Genomic DNA, 8231 nt, shown 5'->3' on the forward strand with positions numbered 1-8231 from the left:
TGCAAGAGAGTGGTATAGAGATCTGGACCGAACCGCCCATGGGATCACCGACTGGAATTCCTTAGCCCTGGCATTCTACAAAAATTACTTCTCTGCCTCAAAGACGAATGCCATTAGAGCTCAGATCATGAGCTTTATACAAGGGCCAGACGAGAATTTTCATGAAGCATGGGTCCGTTTCAAGAAACTGGTGCGAACCATACCGCACCATGGGTTCAAAAAATGGAGCTTGTGCAATCAGTTCTATAATGGACTGTACGATGATCAGAGGGGCATATTGGATGCTGCAGCCAATGGCCGATTTGCTGAGAACATGGGAGAGACCAAGGGGTGGAAGATCATCGATGATTTGGCCACTCATAAGGCCGAATATGGGAATTCGAGAGGAAACCAGAGGAGAGCTGCTGAATCTTCCTCTGTTGCTGCACTAGAAGCCCTCACTACAAGGTTTGACAAATATGAATTAGGAGGAGCTTCTAAAGGTGGGATGTACCAATTAAATGCTTTTTCAGACGGTCCTTTCGTCTGTAGATGATGTGGAGCTGAGGGACATGTCTCAGAGAATTGTCTCAGTCCTTTCGAGTCTTGTGCTGCCTTTCAACACTATAGGCAGACAAACACGTACTATGAGCCGAATGTCCACCCCAACTTGAGGTGGAGTAGCCAGAATGTCCTAAATCCGACTCAACCTCCACAATGCTGAAGGCGAGCAGCAAGCTTATATGCCCCCTCATCATAAGCAACAACAATACCAAAAGCCTCCCTATGTGCGCAAAGCAAAGCAACAACAATCCCATGGTTCCGATTTTCTTGAGTTTAAGAACTTGTTCTTTGAAGGAGTCCCAAGCTAGAGAGGCCGGGATGAAGCTACTAGAGAGCCAAATTGCTCAATTGGCTAGTAAGAGTACCACTCGAGCTCCAGGACACTTACCCACTCAAAACCGACCGAGGTAAAGAGACCCCGAATGCCATTACTTTGAGGAGTGGGTCTACCCTGGAGGGGCCTGCTATGGTCGAGGATGCCTCTGAAAAGAATGAGGCGGAACCGAGTCAAAACAAAGTCAGAACGAATAATTCAAAGAAAAAGGCGTCTACTGGGGGTATATCGATCGATCGATGATACCCGGCCGATCGACCGATATGCGGGTTACAGAGCTTCGAATCAGACATCTCGCCGATCGACTGAGAAAGGCGGTCGATCGACTGAGACCCCTGCTGATATTGAGAAATTTCGTCCTTCAATGCCCGATAACTTGAGAGACCATTTGTTCCAGGGTTTGACAACTCCGAAAGTGTTGGGGAAAGACACGAGTGCTGATGGGTCCGTCCCGATTCCGAAGTTCGACCCAATGTCGGTCAATGACTCACATTTAAGACGGTCTGAGGAGGGTTCAAGCTTCAATAAGGAGAAGGAGGTGGACTTTCAGCCTAAGTCCACGGATGTCGGCATGCGAGACTTAGAAGAGAGGGCTAAGGTACTTCTCTCAGCCCCATATCCAGAGCGACTAGTGCCGACAATGGAACAGGTATCTTTCAATAAATTTGAAAAGGTTATTCGTAGTTTAAATGTACAAGTTCCTTTCCTTGAGTTGGTCAATCAGGTGCCTGCCTACACTAAATTCATGAAACAACTCCTGTCTAAGAAAAAGTCACTTGAAAATGTGCATACCGTCGCTTTAACCAAAGAGTCATGCTCTTATTTGTCTCATACTGCACCCCATAAGCTAGAGGACCGGGTAGCTTTTCTTCCTTCGCAATATAGGTACCTTCTCTATTGAGAAGGCATTATGTGACTTAGGAGCTAGTATAAGCGTCATGCCTTTGAGTCTAGCTAGGAACCTCAAATTGACTAGGTTCGCAGTGACAGATATGACAGTACAGATGGCTGACCGATCTGCGGTCCAGCCAGTAGGAGTCTTGGAGGACATCCTTGTCCATATAGGGAAGTTTTTCTTCCCCGTCGACTTCGTGGTACTTGACATGCCTGAGGATGCCCATATTCCCATTATTTTGGGTAGGCCATTTTCGCACACGCCGGTGCGATCATAGATGTCGGTCTAGGAACATTAACTTTTAAAGTGGGCAAGCATTCTATTGTTTTTGCCCAGCCATCTAAGAAAAAGGACCCCATGTGGCCTGTGACTTGTAATACGGTTTCTGACAAGAAATCGTACTTTGTGCTTCCTGATTTTCCTATCTCTAATCCTGTTGTAACCCCTCCGCTCCAGATTGGGAGTAAATTGGAGGAAGATTTGTCTATTTCTGATATTGCAGGAGCTGGTTTGAGGAAGGAAGAACTGCAAGTCACTCCAGCCGCAAAGAAGCCAATCGTTTCACGAGGAGGTCTTGGTTGCCTTAGCTATGCCACTGATGAGGAAGTTGATGACGAGCCGGTCAAGGCAAGGGAGTCCGACTTGGACTGTGATGAGCAAGAAGAGGTCATTGACTGGGGAGATGATGAAAGTGTTGATCCGTTGAGCCATACGGACGTGGAGGCTAGTAAGGGTGCAGCTGATAAGATAAGCACCGTTGAGGCTACCTCTAATAGCCTGAAGCCGACGAAGTGGGCCATTCCGTGGCCGTTCTTGATCAACTACTAGTTGATCACATGTTTTCCAAACTTTTTATTTGCTTTTGTTAGACACTTTTTATTGCTTTTGTGTGCGCGAAACTTCGCATTTTATTTTGCTTGCTTAGGATTCTATACGTTTGAGACTTTGCTTTGGGTTTTTGCGCAATTTTGGGCGCGTATTATTGTGCATTTGCAGGTTTTTAGACCTCTTTAGCTCAAGTAATTGAGCAAATACGAAGAAATAAGGAGTATAGCGGTATTTTCAGTCGATCGACTGGCTACATTGGTCGATCGATCTGAGTTGCACTTTCCAGGAGCATCGTTTTCACACGACACATTGGTCGATCGATTGCGTTCTTAGTCGATCGACCAAGGACGCTCTTCTTTGCTACCTGTTCACGGCCTCTCCCCTGCTGTGTTTGGTCGATATGCGGACTTAAGGGAGTTTTCTACTCCACTTTACTTTCCGTCAAATTATTTATTTCTTCTAATTTTCTCATTTGTGCACATTGATACGTGCATATTCTATACACTTTATCTGTGGTTTTGGCATGTATTTCTATGCATAATTGATAGCTTAAGGCTGCTATTTCTCCCGAAACGGTTTACTTTGCATTTTCTATGATTTATTGTAGGAATGCGTGGAAGTAGGCTAAATCAAGCCAAATTCGTCCTCCGAAAGCAAGTTCAAGGAAGCCAAGAAGAAGGAGAGTCGCATTCACTCACCTTGGGATGCGTGCAAGGAGTGAAGAGTTGATTGGAAGCAACAAGGAGCCGCGCACAAAGCATTTTGATCGATCGACTAAGCTTTGATCGATCGACCACCGGAGCTCATCAGATGCTCTTGTTCGCGTTTTCGGATCGATCGACCGTCTTTGACGATCGATCGATCGACCTGATTTCGAAATGATAATTATTTCTCCGTGTTAGACTTTTAAAAGCCCAACTTGTAATTAACTTTGGGTATCTTTTTATCGGTAGAAGAACGCAAACAACTTTTAGGTTATGCTTTTCATTCTGGAAAAAACTTAGTTTTCAGATCTAGCTTGAGACGGAAACCTTGGATTGGAATACTTTGTCCTTGAAATTTGATTAGTAAGCTTTTTATGCAATTCTTTCTCTTTCTTATTTTTCCTTGTTATTTAGATTTTTGTTTTATCAATTAATTTCAGCAATTGAATTTCTCTCCTTTGTTCTAGTTAGATTCCATCATGTCAAATTTGTTCTTTATTATTAATTTCGCAATTAGTGTAGTTATGATTATGCGTAGGTAATTCCTTTGATTGGGAATAAGGTGAGCCATGGTATTAAATTAGGATTGTTGTGTAGCATGAGTTCTTCCGTATTGGTCTTGTTATCTTTTGATAGATTTCTTTGCTAGATTGAAAGATTGGTAATTTGATTTATCGTTGGATTTAGAATTTCTCTTGAGTGAAAGCTTTGATAAATTCTAGGGAATTATTAGACCGTGAGGTTATTTGAGCTTTGATCGAAAGACTAGCTTATCTTCCCTGAGACCGTATTATGAGACCTCTGCTTTGATTGACTGTTATTTGCCATGGTGAACCGAAGTTCCCGATCCTCTTTTTATCTTGTTAAGAATATTCATTTTAGCAATTAGCCAATTAATCAACCAAATTCAAAACCCCTCAATTAATTGTTACTTTTATAGGCTGAAAAATAGCAAACAAAATCAACTTTGTCTCTCTGTGGATCGACCCTTACTATCGCTAGCTATAGTTTTAGTTTGGAATTATAAATTTAATTTTGGTACTAAACGACGGTATCAAATTTTGGCGCCGTTGCCGGGGAGACGGTGTAATTCTGTTTGCTTTATTTTAGTTTATTTTTCTTGTCTCAAGGAACTTTTGTTCCTTGAGGCCGTTGCTTACCTTTGCTTCTAGTTTTGCTTTCGCACAGTTAGAAGACAGGTTTTTGAGAGGAAGACTTGAGTACTCTCACTTTGGAAATTATGGCTACGATATATGATAATTTTCAGCCAAAGGAGCACCACCTTCCAAAGGGGCGCCAGTTACCTACCCCTACTACCGGTAAATTCGAGTTTCGTTCCTCTTATATTGATTTAGTGGTACGGAATCAGTTCGCGGGTCTTCCAGATGAAGACCCCTTGAAGCATATGGAAATTTTCACGGACTATTGCTGTTCCATACCTATATCGGATGGGGTAACTCAAGATGAAGTGAAGGGGTTTTTGTTCTTGTACTCCTTGAAGGATTCGGCGCGAGATTGGTATCGCTACCTCGATAGGGTAGCAGCTGGAGTCACTGATTGGACATCTTTAGCATTAGCCTTCTACAAGAAGTACTTCCCACTTTCAAAGACTGATGCCTTGAAGGGTAAAATCACGAGTTTTCAGCAAGGAGCCGACGAAGATTTTTGTGAAGCATGGGGACGTTTCAAAAGATTGGTCCGAGCTGTCCCTCATCATGGTTTCCAACAATGGTATCTTTGCAATCTGTTTTACAATGCTTTATATGATGATTACAAGGTCATCTTGGATGCAGCTGCTAATGGCAAGTTTCAAAACAATACCGGTCAAAGTAAAGGTTGGAACACTATTGAGGAGATGGCAGTCCACAAAGCTGAGTTTGGAAGTTCACGTGGAAAGTCACGAAAGCAAAGTGAAGAAATGACTGCTGTTGTGACACTTATAACTTCCATTTCTACCCGTCTCGAGAAGCTCGAGATTTCTGAAGCCTCCAAGGAAAAAGTCGAGACTCCTGTTCAAAACTCGGAGGAGGTCGAGAAGTTGAGAGAGATGGTCCAACTCCTTCTGGTTCAAGTGGCAAATATGGAAGCAGCGGGGATTGAGTCCTCGAAGAATTTTGTGAAACAATTGGAGAATATGGAGGCCAAGCAAGCTGCTAACTCTTCAAGCAAATGTGAAGGGCCGGTTGAGACGATCAATGCCATCAATCTCAGGAGTGGCCTTTCTTATGAAAGTCCCGACAAGCCAAAGGAAGACTCGGGATATGATGAAGAAGCTCGTTTAAATTCTGATGCAAAAACGAGTCTGAATGCCAGTACTGTTGGTCGATCGACCAACATTCCCAGTCGATCGACTGAATTGTCAGGCAAAATAGTTTCTGGTCAGAAACTATTCACACCCAACACATCCAGTCGATCGACCAACATTCTCAGTCGATCGACTGAGATACCTGACGAAGTCAATTTCGACAGAAGCATTCACGCCCAGCTTACCTGGTCGATCGACCACCCATATCAGTCGATCGACTAGAACTCCAGAGCAGGATGCAAATCCGTCAACTAGTCCGCATGATTCTTCACTCATTGATGATTTGATGGGGGTTTTAAACCTACGGAAGCCGAAGGTTACTGATCCTACGGCCAGTGTTGCAATCCCGTATCCGGAGCGTCTGAAGGCTACTAAGCTGGAGCGTAAGTTTGGTAAGTTTCTGGAGATGGTCCAGAATCTTGAGGTAACGGTTACTTTCACTGATTTAATTACCCAGGTACCCTCTTACGCTAAATTTATGAAAGATATTTTGAATCGTAAGAGAAATTTTCGTGATGATGGTAATGTTGCGTTTGTGGAGGAATGTAATGCTCTTTCACAAGTTAATGTGCCACCTAAATTAAAGGACTCGGGTAGTTTTTCAATTCCTTGCACTATAGGTAACCACGTAATTGGAAAGGCCCTTTGTGACTTAGGGGCCAGTGTTAGTGTCACGCCGTATTCTGTTTGCGAAAGGTTAAACATTGGTAGACTCAAGGTGACCGATATTACAATTCAAATGGCAAATAGATCGACTCAGAGACCTATAGGTGTTCTAGAGGATGTACCCGTTCGAGTGGGTAAGTTTTTTATTCCCGTCGATTTCGTTGTTTTGGACATTGCGAGAGATGATCGGATACCTATTATTTTAGGCGGACCGTTCTTACATACATTTGAGTGTGATAGATGTCAAACGCGGAACCATCACCTTAGAGGTAGGGGATGACACCATTGAGTTGATCTTGCTCACAAGGCAATCGAACTCTTGATGAGGATACGTGTTATTCCATTGATATTGTTGTGTGGTTGTTACTTGTAATTGGAGGGAATCCTTAGCCAAGGATCCCTTAGCTGATCTAACCCATTTAGATGAGTGTGCAGGTGATACAGTGGAGAATGCTGAGGAGCCAGATGCTTTGATTGCCTCAATGGAGAGCTACGAGCTCAATGAAGAAGAAGATGAGATACTTTTGAGCCTGGCCAACGATAATTTGGTGAACACTTGCTACACCATTGATGATTCTGTCTATGCTGTAGAGGTAAAGGTGCCAGAGCGTAAGCCACTTCCTCCTAGCCTTAAGTATGTTTTTCTAGATGATACGGAAAGATATCCGGCTATTGTTAGCTCTAAGCTTAACGATGACGGTATCGCTTTGATGTGTGTACTTAAGAAAAACAGGAAGGCTTTGGGTTATTCTTTGGATGACATTAAGGGCATCAGCCCTGATGTCTGTATGCACAGGATAGAGTTGGAAGAAGGCCACAAGCCTTATAGACAGGGTCAACGCAAGTTGAACCCGAAGATGCAGGAAGTAGGCTGAGGTGATGAAACTACTTGATGCAGGTATTATTTATACAGTTGGCAACTCCAAGTGGGTTATCCCAGTTCAGGTAGTCCCGAAGAAAGGAGGTACTACCGTGGTTAAAAATAATAAAAATGAATTAATACCAACTCGAGTAGTGACAGGGTGGCGGATGTGCATTGATTATAGACAATTGAATGCCGCCACCAAGAAAGACCATTTCCCCCTCCCTTTTGTTGACCAAATGACTGAAAGACTTGCTTCTAAAAAATTTTTCTGTTTTCTAGACGGATATTCAGGGTTCTTTGGATCCCTATTCATCCAGCACGATCGAGTAAGACTACTTTTACTGTCCACTGTGGTGTTTTTGCATATCGTAGAATGCCTTTCGGATGTGTAACGCCCTGCTACCTTTCGGAGGTGCATGATGGGGATTTTTTCTGATTATATAGAAAATATTATGGAAGTGTTCATGGATGATTTCTCAGTTTATGGTAGTGACTTTGATCGTTGTTTAGCTAACCTTGATAAAGTCATGCAGCGTTGTATAGATGTTAATCTCGTTTTAAACTGGGAAAAGTGTCAGTTTATGGTCAATGAGGGAGTTGTGTTAGGGCATCTGATTTTTGATAAAGGTATACATGTTGACAAAGCAAAGGTGCAGGGGATTGAGCAATTACCTCCTCCCGTGAATGTTAAAGGAGTGAGGAGTTTCCTTGGTCACTTTTGGTTTCTATCGGCGTTTCATTAAGGATTTTTCAAAAATTGCTAAACCACTTACACAATTGCTCCTTAAGGATCTTTGTCTTTGAATTTTCGATGAGTGCCATGTCGCTTTTAACGAGGTTAAAGGAGGCCCTAGTTTCAGCGCCAATCATTCACCTTTGATTGGGACCTCCCATTTGAGATCATGTGTGATGCCGGCGATTATGCGATTGGTGCGATTGGGACAATAAAGAATAAAGCTTTGAATGCCATATACTATGCGAGCGAACTCTGGATGAGGCTCAAGTCAATTATTTTACCACCGAGAAAGAGTTTAGTTGTTGTTTTTGCCTTAGACAAATTTCGATCTTATTTGTTAGGTTCTAAGGTTATT

The 8231-nt window shown here is 42.9% G+C and overlaps 1 non-coding gene across 1 annotated transcript; it reads right to left on the reverse strand.

Moving 5' to 3' along the window:
* Positions 1-4917: 4917 nt before the first annotated feature.
* LOC141636513 (small nucleolar RNA R71) lies at positions 4918-5026 on the reverse strand. The gene has a single exon (XR_012541119.1). It is a non-coding gene; the product is annotated as a small nucleolar RNA R71 (small nucleolar RNA).
* Between the last annotated feature and the right edge of the window lie 3205 nt (positions 5027-8231).

The sequence above is a fragment of the Silene latifolia genome, chromosome Y, assembly GCF_048544455.1.
Source record: "Silene latifolia isolate original U9 population chromosome Y, ASM4854445v1, whole genome shotgun sequence".
NCBI classification, from domain to species: Eukaryota; Viridiplantae; Streptophyta; class Magnoliopsida; order Caryophyllales; family Caryophyllaceae; genus Silene; species Silene latifolia.